Genomic DNA, 14,315 nt, shown 5'->3' with positions numbered 1-14,315 from the left:
CCTCTCTCCCTATATATATATATATATAAATATAATATATATATTATATATACACAATAATTTGCTCCCAAAGCACTGAGAATTAACAGTATGAGGAAGAATTAAAAGGAGAAAACTGCAGCCTGGAATTGGGGCTACTTTTTACTTAGTGACAAATGAGAGGATAAGAAGCTTCAGAGAGTTGGAATAAAAAGTACTGGAGTGCAGGAGAAAACTAAGGAGTGAAGGAGAAGCCAGTAAAACTCCAACAGTTTTGTTTGGAAGCCCAAAAGCTATACTCTAGGAATAAAACAAACCCAAACTAGACCACCCTTTATAGCTCAGCTCCAAATGGCAACCACAAAATTAAGGCAATCTTGGATTCCTAGTATCTGCCATAAACAAATCTTTCTTAGAGGAAGACACTATCATCACAGGTCTCAAATTATTTCTACATTTTTTCATATACAATATCTAACCTTTAATTAACAACAACAAAGAGATCAGATAAAATAAAAAAAATTAGAAAAATCATGCAAAAGAAATATTCTTACAGGGGATACATATTATGGAATGATGAGGCACTACATTTAAAGTATTATTCTTAACTTCAAAAAGATGAAAATATTTAGGAAAGAATTTAACTGGGAAAATGAAAGATCTATACACTGATGAAAGAAACTGAAGGAACAAATAAAAATCATACTGTATTCATGGAATAAAAGAATTAATGTTGTTAAAGTGTTCTTCCTACCCCAAACAATCTACAGTGTCAATGTAAATATTTATCAAAAGGCCAATGTCATTTTACATAGAAATAGAAAAATAAAAGCCGTACAGAACCACAAAAGACCCTAAATAGAGAGCATAATCTTTTTTAAGATTTATTTATTTATGCATATAAGAGCTAGGGTATAGGCCAGAGATGCAGGGGGTGAGAAGATTCACCAAAGACAGTGTGGGGAACAGAACAGGTAGACTGACTGAAATACACCGCTGAGGGGAGCAGTGGGCGAGACAGGAGAGGTCTGCCTTGCCATATGGGTTTCTCTCAGGCCAGGGATCAAACTCATGCTGCAGAGTTGCGGATTGCTTCATAGTGCAGTGCTTAACCCCTTGCGCCACCAGGGAGGCTGAGAGCACAGTCTTGAACAAGAAAAACAAAGCTTGATGTATCACACTACCGGATTTCAAATTATATTACAAAGCTATACTAATCAAAACCAATTTGGTACTAGCATAAAAACAGACACACAGACCAGAGTAAAGAACCTAGAAATAAATTTGCATAAATATGGTCAACTAATCAACAAGAACACACAAAGAGGAAAGGATTCATTTCTTCAATAGTGGTAGGAAAACTGAATAGACACATGTAAAACAATAAAAACTGGATCCTTATCTTCTATCATACATAAAAATCAACTGAAAATAGGGTAAAAGACTTAAACCTAAGACCTGAAACCATAAAACTCCCAGAAGAAAACAGGGGAGAAGTTACCTGAAATTGATCTTGGCAATGATCTTTTAGATTTGAAAACAAATGCATGGGCAACCAAAGCAAAAATAAATATGTGGAAAGTGTGTCAAGCTGAAAATTTTCTGCACCACATATTCTTGAAATGTGTGAGAGTACATCTCAAGAGTTCTTACCACACTCACAAAAAAAGGTTAACTCTATGAGTATGATGTTATCTTTGATAAGTTTGATTGTGGTAATCATTTTGCAATGTATACGTTTATTAAAATGTGTTGTATTCTTTAAATGTATGCAATTTGTATTTGTCAGTCATATCTCAATAAAGCTGGGTGGGGCAGAGGGAAGGGGAGAATTGAAAAACTAAGAACATGGTTTCACATGACATGATGATAATGTGGTGGGAAGTAAGACCAAAGCACATGTCTTCTTCAAGGCTTCTGACTATGTTACAATTGTGTTTCATCATATGTAATTCCAACTCATTAAAAAAAATTGCTGCAGAATATCATGTACTATAATTTAACTAGTCTCTTGTTAATGGCCACTTATGCCTGCTTTCTGTAGTATTTCTGTAGATTCTAGAACAAAAATTACTCAGATTGGGGGGAAAAATCTGTAAATCATGTATCTGATGAAAGTCTAAAACAATTCAACAACAAAAAGACAAAGGATACAATTTAAAAATGGGCAAAGCCTTGAATAGACATTTCTTTAAAGAAGATATACAAAATGGTCAATAAGCACATGAAAATAACTCAACATCATTTAGTCATTACAGAAATGCATATTAAAGCCACAAAGGGTAATACCTCACACCCAGTAGGATGATTAAATAAAAAAGAAGACAACACACAGAGGCAAAGTTCTCTGTAAAAGAATTTGTCACTAGAGGAAGGGGGAGGGTGGGGGATGGAAAAGCAAGGCAGAGGGGGTGCTGGGAATGGGTGGTTTGGTGGAGGGTGAGTGGAACATGTGGACATATAGAAATAAAACTGTAAGCCCAAAATTATGAAAAAAAAAACTTTTTAATTAAATGGACAACAAAAAAGCACTGGTGAGGACATGGAAAAATCACAATGCTCATACACGGCTGGTGGGAATATGAGGTAGTACAGCTGCTGCATGAAATGGCTTGTGGATACTCAAGAAGTTAAACACAGAATTGCCAATAACCTAGCCATCCCCAAACTGGCAAAAACAGATTTTCAAGAAAAACCTGAAAATGACTGTTGATAGCAGCACTGTACATAGAAGTGAAAAAAGCAGAAACAACGCAAATGTCATTGACAACAAAATGTAGTTTATATATAGAATGAAGTGTTATTTAGCAATAAAAAGAATGGGGTCCTGATTCATGTAGAGCAACGATAAATCTTGGAAATATGCTAAGTGAAGTCAGACACAAAAGTCCACAAATTTTATGATAACATTTATACAAAATGTTAAGAGGCAACTCAGAAAAAAAGAATAGGGGCTTTCCTGGTAGCGCAGGGGTTAAAGTCTCAGAGCTATTAAGCTATCACCAGGCACTGCAGCATGAGTTTGATCCCTGGCCAGGGAGCTACCCACATGGCGCAGCATACCTCTCCTGTCTCGCCCACTGCTCCCTCCAGCAGTGTATTTCAGTCAATCTGCCTATTCTGTTCCCCACTCTGTCTCTGGTGAATCTTCTCACCCCACCCTCCCGCACCTCTAGCCTGGCCCCCAGTTCTTGTATGCATAAATAATTAAAATAAATCTTTAAAAAAAAAGTAGAATAGTGGTTTACAAGGACTAGGAAGGAGGAGGAATAGAACTGACTGCTTAATTTGTACAGGGGTTCATTCTGGGATAAAGGATTAGAGCACAGTGATGGTTACATAACACTGTAAATGTACCAAAAGTCACTGAAATATTACTTTAAAATGGTTAAATTTTTACTTCAACAACAATATTATGTAGCTATTTAGTACCTACTCACATATTTACTCAAATCAGAAGCCTAAAAATCACTAATTCCTTCCCATCACATCCCTTTGCAACAAATGCAATAGCAGCTCCACAGATTACCAACCTGGGTTTCAGATCTGTCCTGTTTTCTCCATTTTTCCTACTACTACCAATGTACAGATTATCTTCCCCCCTAACTTCTGCTGGCAGACATCTAGGGTTTATTTCTATCATTGGATTTCAGAATTTTTACCAGGATGCATCTTAACTTTTTTCTTCTCACTATTCTGTAGGTTCTTCTTTTACTGTGCTAATTTCTTTTTTCCAACTATTCTTTTTTCTCTCTCTGGACCTATGATCAGATGGCTATTGTACCTGCTAAATCTATTCTTCCAAGTCTTCTTCTCTCATAATAGATTTCCAATCTTTGGGCCTTTGTGAATAGACCTGAGACTGACTTACATGGAATTAAAGTATTTTACAAGTTTACAAAGAGGCATACCATTAGTTCAATTCCTTACCTGAGGCATCCTTTTGTTAATAAAAGGTGGTATTAGATTTTTTAAAATGTACTATACCTAGAAGAACGCATTTGGTTTACTGAAGCACATCTTCTCACTTGAAATGTTCCATGTTAAAACTCAGCTGATAATTTTAGAATTCAATAATACTCCTTAAGGAATAATACTGCAATTAGTCTAATCTGGATGCCCTAGTTTACTTTTCTGCTTAAAAATATTTCCCTCCATCTTCTCTGTCCTATAAATTGTGCTTGAACTCATTACAGCTATAGAGAAAAAACTAAAAAATATATGTTTAAAGTAAAGTACTAGTAATTCTGCACAAAACTTAACCATATTAGTTTTTCTTGGGCAACCAGCAAAATTTCAGTAATCTATGACATTGACTTTTATATCCATGAGTTTATAGTCTGACATTAGGTCAGCGATCTAGAATGGGCTACTTTGGTCAAAATTACTCCAATGCGTTTTCACCGTTGGGCTTAATCACCAAAAGGGAGTGACTACATGGGGCATACTCTTCTCATGCTAGACCACAGAAGTGCACACAGTTGAGTAAAAACCAGAGGAGCATATTTGAGATCTCTGTTCAGTAACATTCCACTGGCCCAAGTAAGTCACAGAACCAAGAATGACATCAGTGGGGCAAGGAAATAAATTTGGTCCATTTTAGTGGGAGCTAATGCAAAGGAGCATAGCAGAGGGAACGGATATATAAGTTTTTCCATTACCACTGCTTTATTATTATTCTGTTGAAGTAACATGTCATAATAAACATCATGTAAGTTTCAGGTGTGCATCATTAAACATGAACACATATATATACTACATTAAGTTCCCTAGTGAAGCTCCATTTCTCATAATTTTGTAACAGGAAAGAAGTGAAAAACTGAGGCTCCAATTTACCAAGGATGTAAGATGATTATCTAATGGTATTCCAAATTATTCAATCTTCATTTTCTATGTTTCTTTTCCTATCACTTTTCCTGCTTTAATCAACCAAATAAAAGTTTCTGAGATAATATAAGAAATAAGGCAGAATAAAATAAACTGCTAATTTGACCAAAGGAAAAAACTAGTTATTCTGGACACCTAATAATTAGATATACAAAAGCTTAACTAAGAAAACACAAGACTCACAAGTATATAGACACTAAAAAATGTTAGGATTAATTGTGATTCAGTAAAAATTTTCATCTTCATCACTGTCTTAGATCAGATGATATTAAAGTTCAAGTTCAAAGGAGTTCTTTAGGCAATACCTATTCTAGAAAACTGCCTTCTATATTTTCAAGTTATATAAATAACCACAAATAAAACAAATAAAAATTCTCCAGCATTATATGTTCATTTGGTGATAATGTAACAAGATTTGCAAATCTTCTGGTTTAAATGTTATGCTTCAATAAAAGTTTATTTTCAAACAGCACACAGCAAAACAGAACACAGCATGGTGATAAACTAGCTCCTAAAGTCAAAGGGCTTTCACATATTTCAGAAACAAAGGAGTTTGGCCTGAAGTAGTCCAAATATCATTTAACTCAAGACTTATATCACTTTGCAAATTTGTAATAGCTTCAAAATACGTCCATTTATTAGACAGGAAATAGAACAAGCATAACTAGGAGGATCATGTAGTCAGGCAGCAAGGCTCCCCATGCAGAAAATTCCAAAGCATCTTTAGGAAGAAATTCTGGTAGAAGAAAATGAGTGAGTTAACTCTCATTTGTTAGAGCCAATATAGAAGACTTAAGTATTTTTCTATATAATAACAATGAACTGAAATTATGAAATTAAAAATGCAATAAATGGATGGAAAACCAGATTAGATACAGATGGGGCATATAGGGAAACCAATCTAGAATTTTGTGCCCTGTGAAATTATACTTGAAAACTGAAGGAGAAAATAAAGATTTTTCTAAGACAGACATTAAAGTGAAGGAGTTTACTGCCAGTAGACCTGCCTTGCAAGGAATGTAATGAAAAGATTTAGAGAGAAGGGAGCTGATACAGGTAAGAAACTATATAAGGATGAAAATAATCAGAAAATAAGTAAAGGTAAAATTAAAGCTTTTATTTTTTTCTTATGCTTAATTGACAACAGATAAGTTTGTTCAAAATTGTAGTAGTAACAACAATGTACTGAATTATGAATGGCAGCAATGATATGAGTCAGGAGCGGAAATGAGGAATATTTTGTTGTTATATAAAATACTGTGAAGTGGTATAGCATTATTAGAAAGTGGGCTTAAATTACTTACAAATATATATTACAAACTCCAGTGCATCCACTAAGTTTTTTTTTTTAAAAAAAGCACAATTGCTATACTAAGAAGAGAATGGAATCATATAAAATGCTCAATTGAAACCACATATGCAACAAATAAAAATTTTTTAAAACACGAAAATGCAGAAGTAGAGATATGGAAGACAAAAAACAGAAACAAAGAACAAGGGCAACAAATGGAAAACAGTAACAAATACAACAGATATTAACAATAATATCAATATTGATTATATCAATAATCAAATATATCAATAATGATTTTAAAATGAATGGTCTAAATACACCAAATAAATGACAGAAATTGTTAGAATGGACCAAAACCAAGACCCAACTATGTTAGTTATCAGAAAACACTTTGGCTCACAGATTAAAAGTAAAGGGACGAAGAATGATGAACCATGGTAACACTAATAAAGAGAAAACAAGAGTAGTTATATTAACTTTAGACAGAGCATACTTCAGAGCGAGGAAAGTTATTAGGGATCAAGGAGGGCATGATATAATGATAAAAGGGTCAAAGACATCACAGTTTTTGATACACATGTACTGGGGGCAGAGGGAGGGTCGGGGTGAGGAAGGACTAGAGTCAAAATTGGGGGGGTGCAATTGTATGGGGAATATAACCATAATGAAAATGCATACATTGTGCAAAGATGAAAAATGATGTAAGAATTATATAAAATAAAATATTTTAAAAAAAGAGGACATCACATGTGTGGGGCAAAAACCAATGAAACTTCACAGAAATTAGATAACCCAATAATATAGTTTGCTTGTCAACATCTCTCTGTAAGAAATGGATATCCAGCAGGCAGAAAATCAGTAAGGACTCAACAGCACCATCAGTCAACTGAATATAACTGATATCTGTAGATTATTGCATCCAACAACAGCAGAATACACATTCTTTTCAAGTTCACAGAAAAAGAGTCATCAGGTAGACCATATTCTTGAAAACACACCATATTATTCAAAACACTTTAACAGAAATCATACATGTCTGCTCTTGGACCACAACAGAATTAAATTAGAAATCAGTAACAGAAAGTTAGCTAGGAAAATCCCCAAATTGGACATTAAACAACACACCTTTAAAATAACACATGGATCAATAAGAAAGCCTTGAGAAATTTAAAAATATTTAGAACTAAATGAAAATGAAAGCACAATTTATGAAAATGTGTGGAACACAGTGAAAACAGTGCTTAGAGGGAAACTTACAGAATTGAGTGCATTTCCTTATGTGCATATTAGAAAAGATCTAAATCAATCATACAAGCTTTTACCTTAGAGAACTAGAAAAAGAACAGAAAATTAAGGGAAGAGTAATCAGAAGAAGAAATAAAATTATAGAAATCAAGAAAATAAAACCAGGAAATCAATACAGAAAAAACTACAAAACAAAAGGCTAGTTCTTTGAGAAGATCAATAAAACTGTTACTTTCTTTGTTAGAAGAAAAAGAGAGAGAAGATGCAAACTAACACAGAAATTAAAAAGGGGGATATCAATATAGATCCTATGGACATTAAAAGGATGATAAAGTGAATTATGACAACTCCATGCTTACAAATTTGGTAACCTAGAGACAATGGACACGAAAGCACTCACAGGCAATACTGGCAGATCATTGGGGAGGATGGGCAACAGCTCATCATCTTTTTATGATCCTATAATAGATACAGAAAAACCATTTCACAAAATCCATTTGCTCTAGCAAATCCTAAATTTTAAGATTAAAAAAAATTCTCAATAAACTAGTAATAGAAGGGAACTTCTTTAACTTTACAAAGAGTAACTATAAAAAATCCCACAGCTAACATACATAATGGTGAGAAGCTTACAGCTTTTCTGCTAAGATCTGGAACACGACACCGGTGTCAATCAGTGTCCTACTGGAAGTCCTGGATCAAGCGGTTAAAAAAAGGCAATAAAAAGTACACTGATTGGAAAGAGAAAAACAACAGTTTGCAGATGACATGACTGTCTGTGTGCAAAATCAACAAAAACTCCTAGAACTAATAACAATTTACAGCAAGGTTTCAGGATGCAAGGCTGATACACAGAAGTCAATTGTTTGCTTGTATATCAGCAATGAACAAGTGGAATTGGAAATTAAAAGCATATTATCATTTACATTAGTTACTAAGCAAAATATTTATGTGTCATTCTAACAACACATATACAAGATCTATATGAGGAAGAATACAAACTCTGTCAAAAGAAGACCTAAACAGATGAAAAGACATTTACTAATGGACAGCTGGAGTGAGAGAGGCCCAGGATAACAGAAGCCTGTGTAACAAATACAGGCTCTGTGAGTGCCATTTTGCCACTTGGGCCATGTAATCTAATGTCATCCAAAGTTGCTTTGAGTATCTGTGGCAGACAGGGATCTTATATGGTGCTCACTGCAGAATTATAGGTGACTCTTAGGATACAACTATAGTATTTTGTGAAAAAGACATACCATCCTGTGCAAATAACTCCTATATTTTGGAAACAGTATCTGCCTTACTACAGGGCCTTAGAGGGAATGCCTGACCGTGGGACACCATGTTATCACATGAACTGGGCAGCCCATCATGAACTGGATTTTGTTGCACCAATAAAGCAATATGGCTGGGTGCAGCACTTCATCAAAAAGAAGTGTGCACAAGTGCAGGTCTGAGCAGGTCCTGAAAACATATTTTGCATGAGCAAGTGGCCCATAGTTCCTACTCCTGTTCGACTGCATCTTTTCTCTGTCTGGCTGTGTATGATCTCATGGAGACCTATCTATGGCCATTTCACCAAAGGAGAAAACCAGGCTTGTTCACTAATAGCTCTGCACGGAAATATGCAGACGACACCAACACCAAGCCCCATTCTGGGTTAGTCCTGAGGAAAAGTGATGCAGAGAAATCTTGCAGTAGCAAAAATCTGAACAGGACAACTTGCTGTTTATTTTACCTGGAAAGAGAGGCGACAGAGTTATTCTATACTGACTCATGCGGACCGCGCTTACTGGTTTCACAAGATATTCAGGTATATGGAGAAAATTATTAGAAAACTGGTAACAAGATGAGATATATGAATAGACCTCTTTGAAAGGACACAGAATATGAAACAATTTGTTTTCCTTACGAATACTTACTAAAGAGCAAACTTTATAAGGAAGGTGAACTTAATCACACAGCGGACAATGTGACCTGTCTGGGAGACTTATTCAGTCGCTGTACCTGGTCACCCTATCCTTACGCTATGGACTTACTAACATGGTAGCAGGGATGGAGTTTGTATGTGGGCTCGGCACTAGGAACTTCCATTCATCAAGGTCAAACTGACCGTGGCCTGAGTTGAGTGTCCAACCTGCCAACAGCCCCCACTAAGGAAGAGGTACCCCAAATTGGGCACCATTCATGGGATGGTCAGCAAGTTATCTTTCTACTCACTTCTGGTCCTGGTAATTTCTCCTTTTTTCTTAATAAATCAATTTAAAATTAATATTATTTATAGTGTAAAGATTTCCAGGTTGTCTTAGTCTGCCCCCTTGTGGGAACCTGCTCTTCAATCTGCTCCTCAAACAGCAAAATTCAAATGCATTTACTCAATAGTAATTTTACCCCTAGTATTACTAATAGGCTCCCTCCTCATCCACTGTTATCTAGCTGTTTGTGACCCTTCATTAAAAGTTAGAAAGTTTTGCAAAAAGCTTTTTATAGTTTTTATCTCTTGCCAGAAAAATTTAGACAAAAATAGTGTAAATAACTATATTTCTAGCTGTCCAACATCTTTCCCAATCTTTTTAGTTGCCATACTTTCAGGCCTTTCCTTCCAGAGGTGTGGCTAAGCAAGGAGTGGCTTCCACAAGGCCCCTAGTGTTATCCAGGCCAAGGGATGTGAAGCTAAGGAGGCTCCTTAATATGTTGTGACAGAAAATGTACTAGAGCTGAATATTCTAAGACTTCATGAATATTCCAAGAGATCACTAAGATGTTATTCTGAGTAACTTATTTACAATTGCAAATATAAACTCTCACAGATGAGGAAATGGTGGAATCGTCCTAAGTTACTCATGCTATGAACCATTACACAGATTTTAAGAAATTAGAATTTCATTATGTTTCTGGAGAGATAGCTGTGCTACAATTGTAAACTGGTGGAGAACAGGGCTAAAGCTGCATTTTATTTAAAAAAAAAAAACAAAACTTCTAACTCACACATACATACACATACACACATACCCTTGCATTTGCCAGTATGAGCTCAAGGGAAAACCAGAGAAGGTTGCTAAATGTAGCAAATGTTGGTTACTTTAGGGGAGTAGAAGAAGAGAAGCCATCATATCCCTTTTAAATGTCTGCTATGTTTAGAAAAAGCAAATTTTAAACATTAATAAAATCATTCTAACATGTTAAAAATACAAAGGATAGCTAAATATATAAACACATTGTGGCACACTCTTAGCACCCCAAGGTAATAAATTATCAGCTAGAGGGCCAAGTTTAATTGTACAGAAATATTATGTCCTACCAAGAACAATCAACAACATAAATTAAATCTCTTAAGAAATACAGGACTAGATATAAAGAGATTTCAGAGGGATTTATCATAAGGTCCAGATCTTTTCTTCCAAAGATAATGCCACCCAATCACCAACAAACAAATTTATATTTCAAATATTAGAATGTAAAGGTTGTAAACACAAGCTACCAACAGGCTGACTTGAAACTTTTGGTATAGATCAGTACAAAGACTGAAGTATTTTCCTACTGAAAATAATACCTTCCTCACAGTATTATCCTGAAAAATGAGGGTTAGGTGAAAGCACCTGATCCTAGAACTCAGAACATAAGTAGTATCAAATGTTGAGGTTATTTCCTTTATTCCTACAGGAATCTATACTGACTACTCTTCTGTCTATATTGAAAGCTAAATGCTTTTGTTAATCAGAATGATAAATTACTAAAACAAAATAGTCCTGTAGCCTAATGACACCACTACACCACACACACAAGGTAACACTGAGAACAAGAAATGTCACACTAAATATTGAAATAATTTTCCTTATCATTCTATATGAATAAAAAACTGTTGGTTTAATAAAGATATCTTTGTAACATACCAGACTGGAAAATATTTTGTATGTGTTTCAAGAGTGTGAACATCGCATTTCAACTAAATCTTTTACAAATTTGTAAGAAAAGAAAAAGAATCAAAGCACAGCATATTTGACAATTTAGCACATTATTACTAGAGACACACCAGCATGAAGCAATCAAATGAAGTTGGCTACAAGTAATGGGAATCATGTAAAGCCAAGCACTGTATACTTATTCTCAGTCTTCCAGCAAGAACTGGCCATGGGCACTATTACACCAATACAAATTCTGCATGTCACAGTTAATGCCAGCAAAATGCTACCTTTGCAAAAGTAAATCAAAATTAGACTTCAGTCATAAAACATTGGTTCATGCACTTATTTCATATAGAACCAAATAAGTTCAGTTTATGTATAGATAAACTGTAATGAAAAATTACTTGATGCAGAAAATGAAGCTATAACAACAACAAAATATAACAACAACAAAATATTGTGATGAAGAAACCCACGATTCCTGAAAAACAAAACCATTATTCCTAGCATTGAAGCCCTTCCTTCATTAATCTGATTGCCTAAAGGCAATGCACTGGCACTGTGCTAGATGCAAAGGTACTAGAGTTAATGAACTCCCAGATTACTAGAAAACACAGAGGTCCAACAGACAAATAAAACCCAATACAGTAAATAATATAACCCAATTACATACACTGCATTAAGTCACTTGACATCACTGATAGGTTCTTGGGAACTGTGACTTTAAGTGAATCAAGGTATACAAAATCAGGTCCTTGAATAACATTGTTTGTTTAGTCCATCTGCTGGGAATCTTCTTTTACAATGTTATAATGAAACTACACGCTATATTAAAAAGCAGAAAATAACCACCTAACCTTGGAAGTCTATTCTAGGATTAAGCTAGCATAATCAGTTTTACTATCATATTTTAAGAACCCCATTTCATAAATCAATAAATAGATGATGGTCTAACAAGTCCTGTACAGTCAACAAATTCCTCGCACTGCTTTCCTTTCCCTGTTACTGTAGAGCAGAAGTAAGGACCAGAGCCCAGGGTGGCCTGGGCACAGCCAGGTTATTTCCTAAGCACAGTAAGGGCAAGATACTTACTCATCCATTCTTTCATTCCACAAATACTGAAGCATTTTATATGCAAATGTCTTGGCTAGAGGCTGAACAAGACATTCCTGCTCAAATAAAACCCATTTCCTTGTAGTTGAAATAACAATAAAGAAGTCAATAAACACATAAAATAATTAATGTCAGGCAGAGATGAGTACTCTGCAGGTTACACTTGGTTTTGGGTAAAGGGGTCGGAGAAGGCCTCTTTGACATAAGTAGAGATCTTTATTGCTTTTTTCAAGAAAAAGCAAGTGGACAGGACTTACAAAGAAGACACTCTTGCCGTCTTTAATTAAACAAGGGTGCAGCACTGATGAAACAAAGTGACAGCGAGGCAGCACAGGGGGATACCGAGCAACCCAGGTAGTTTCACGTAGGGAATGACAGACTTCAGAGTTCATGCTGAAGGTGCCGGAAGTCACTGAGGAATTTTTTTTCCAGCTTGGGGAAATATATAATTTGACTTGTTTTAATAAGAGCACTATAGCTATCAAATGGATGACAGACTAGTTCGGCCAGACGGAAAAATTGTTAGGACACGACTGTCGTAGTAGGAAAGAAAAGGAATCATGGTAGGCTGAACTGCAATGGCCACAACATGGATGTTGTGAAAATGACAGAACTTGTATTTCAAAAAAGACCAAATTCTTAAAGCCTTACAAAACAAAACAAAAAGCCAATAATGGAGGAAAAATGTTCAGAAATCTGCGGAAGAAAGAAACCAGATGCAATTAGATTGAGAAAATTACAGCCCAGAGCATGTGTAGGAGGATAGTTGTGAAAGATGAGAATGTTTCTGGGTCTCTTTTAAGCACAGAAGCGAGAGACACAAGCAGCTCGAAGTGTGGGGCGCATGGACTCAGGCTAGTCAGGACCGCCCTGTCTCCCACAGGTGGTAGCACAACCTTGAAGCTAGAGCAGTGAGTGTGGGGATGCTGCACAGCATGTCCACTGTGCCTGAGGGACAGGACAGAGGCCCAGGGAGCTGTAGTTAGAGCTCTCGTGTCCAAAGCTAACAGATGGGAAAGTCTTCACCACACCCCCCTGCCTTGCATGGCAGCCACTGTTGCTGGGGAAGGGACATCGCGCCCACAGTCAGGCAGGCCGTGTCTACAGGGTGTATCAGAGCTTGAAGCTGGTGCCGGCTCTGAACAGACTGTTCTGGTCGGTTACTACTGATGGCAGACTAATTATTAAATATATGAATAGCATCCCTTCAGACAGGCAAATACCAAATATAACAAAATGGAGGGACTCTGGTTCTGGATTAGGATACCATAAACACAATCTACTTTAACAGAATGTAACTAAAATCCCTGAAATTCAATAAAACAATCTGTAAAGAATGATGGAGCAGCAATTTGTGGACTCCAAAAAATAGTACCAGGCAAACTGTGGAAGGAAACCAAAATTCAAGGACAACAATTCTATTGTTTTCTGTATCTCCAAACTCCCAATATGAACTCAAAGGAAATCCAAATCCTAGAAGGGCACGTCAGAGACCAACAGAAAGGTATAAGAGAATCACCCCCTACCCCCTCGTTAGAGGCCATAAGAGGGCTGGGGAGGAGCAGACTGCAGGCTGGAGAGCACTGAGAGAGTGGGGGAAATCCCCTGGCTTTTTTTCTTTTCACCTTCTCTTACAGCTCTGCCCCCAAGGAAGCCTATTTTTACTGTGGGTATTGTAGCTAAGGGGTTTCATAAAGTTCTGAGGGAGGGGAATCATGTTCAACCAGAGGAAAAGTAGTATGAGGAATGTGATAGAACTATGAGGAGAAATATATAAAACCACACTTACAGTCAGAGATTTCAATATTTCGCTCCTAATAACCGACAGAGCAAGCAAACAGAAAATCAGCAAGGATGTAAAAGACTGAAAAACACCATCAATCATTTTT

At 36.1% G+C, this 14,315-nt stretch overlaps 1 protein-coding gene across 3 annotated transcripts in view; it reads right to left on the bottom strand.

Moving 5' to 3' along the window:
- The window catches only part of TANC2 (tetratricopeptide repeat, ankyrin repeat and coiled-coil containing 2), a gene marked incomplete at both ends in the record, with an annotated part of 263,116 nt that overhangs the window by 192,289 nt on the left and 56,512 nt on the right, over positions 1-14,315 (bottom strand). The gene's annotated exons all lie outside the window — the stretch shown is intronic.

This window comes from Talpa europaea (assembly GCF_964194135.1).
Source record: "Talpa europaea genome assembly, chromosome: 7".
Lineage (NCBI taxonomy): Eukaryota > Metazoa > Chordata > Mammalia > Eulipotyphla > Talpidae > Talpa > Talpa europaea.
This window is presented reverse-complemented; position numbering and strand designations above follow the sequence as displayed.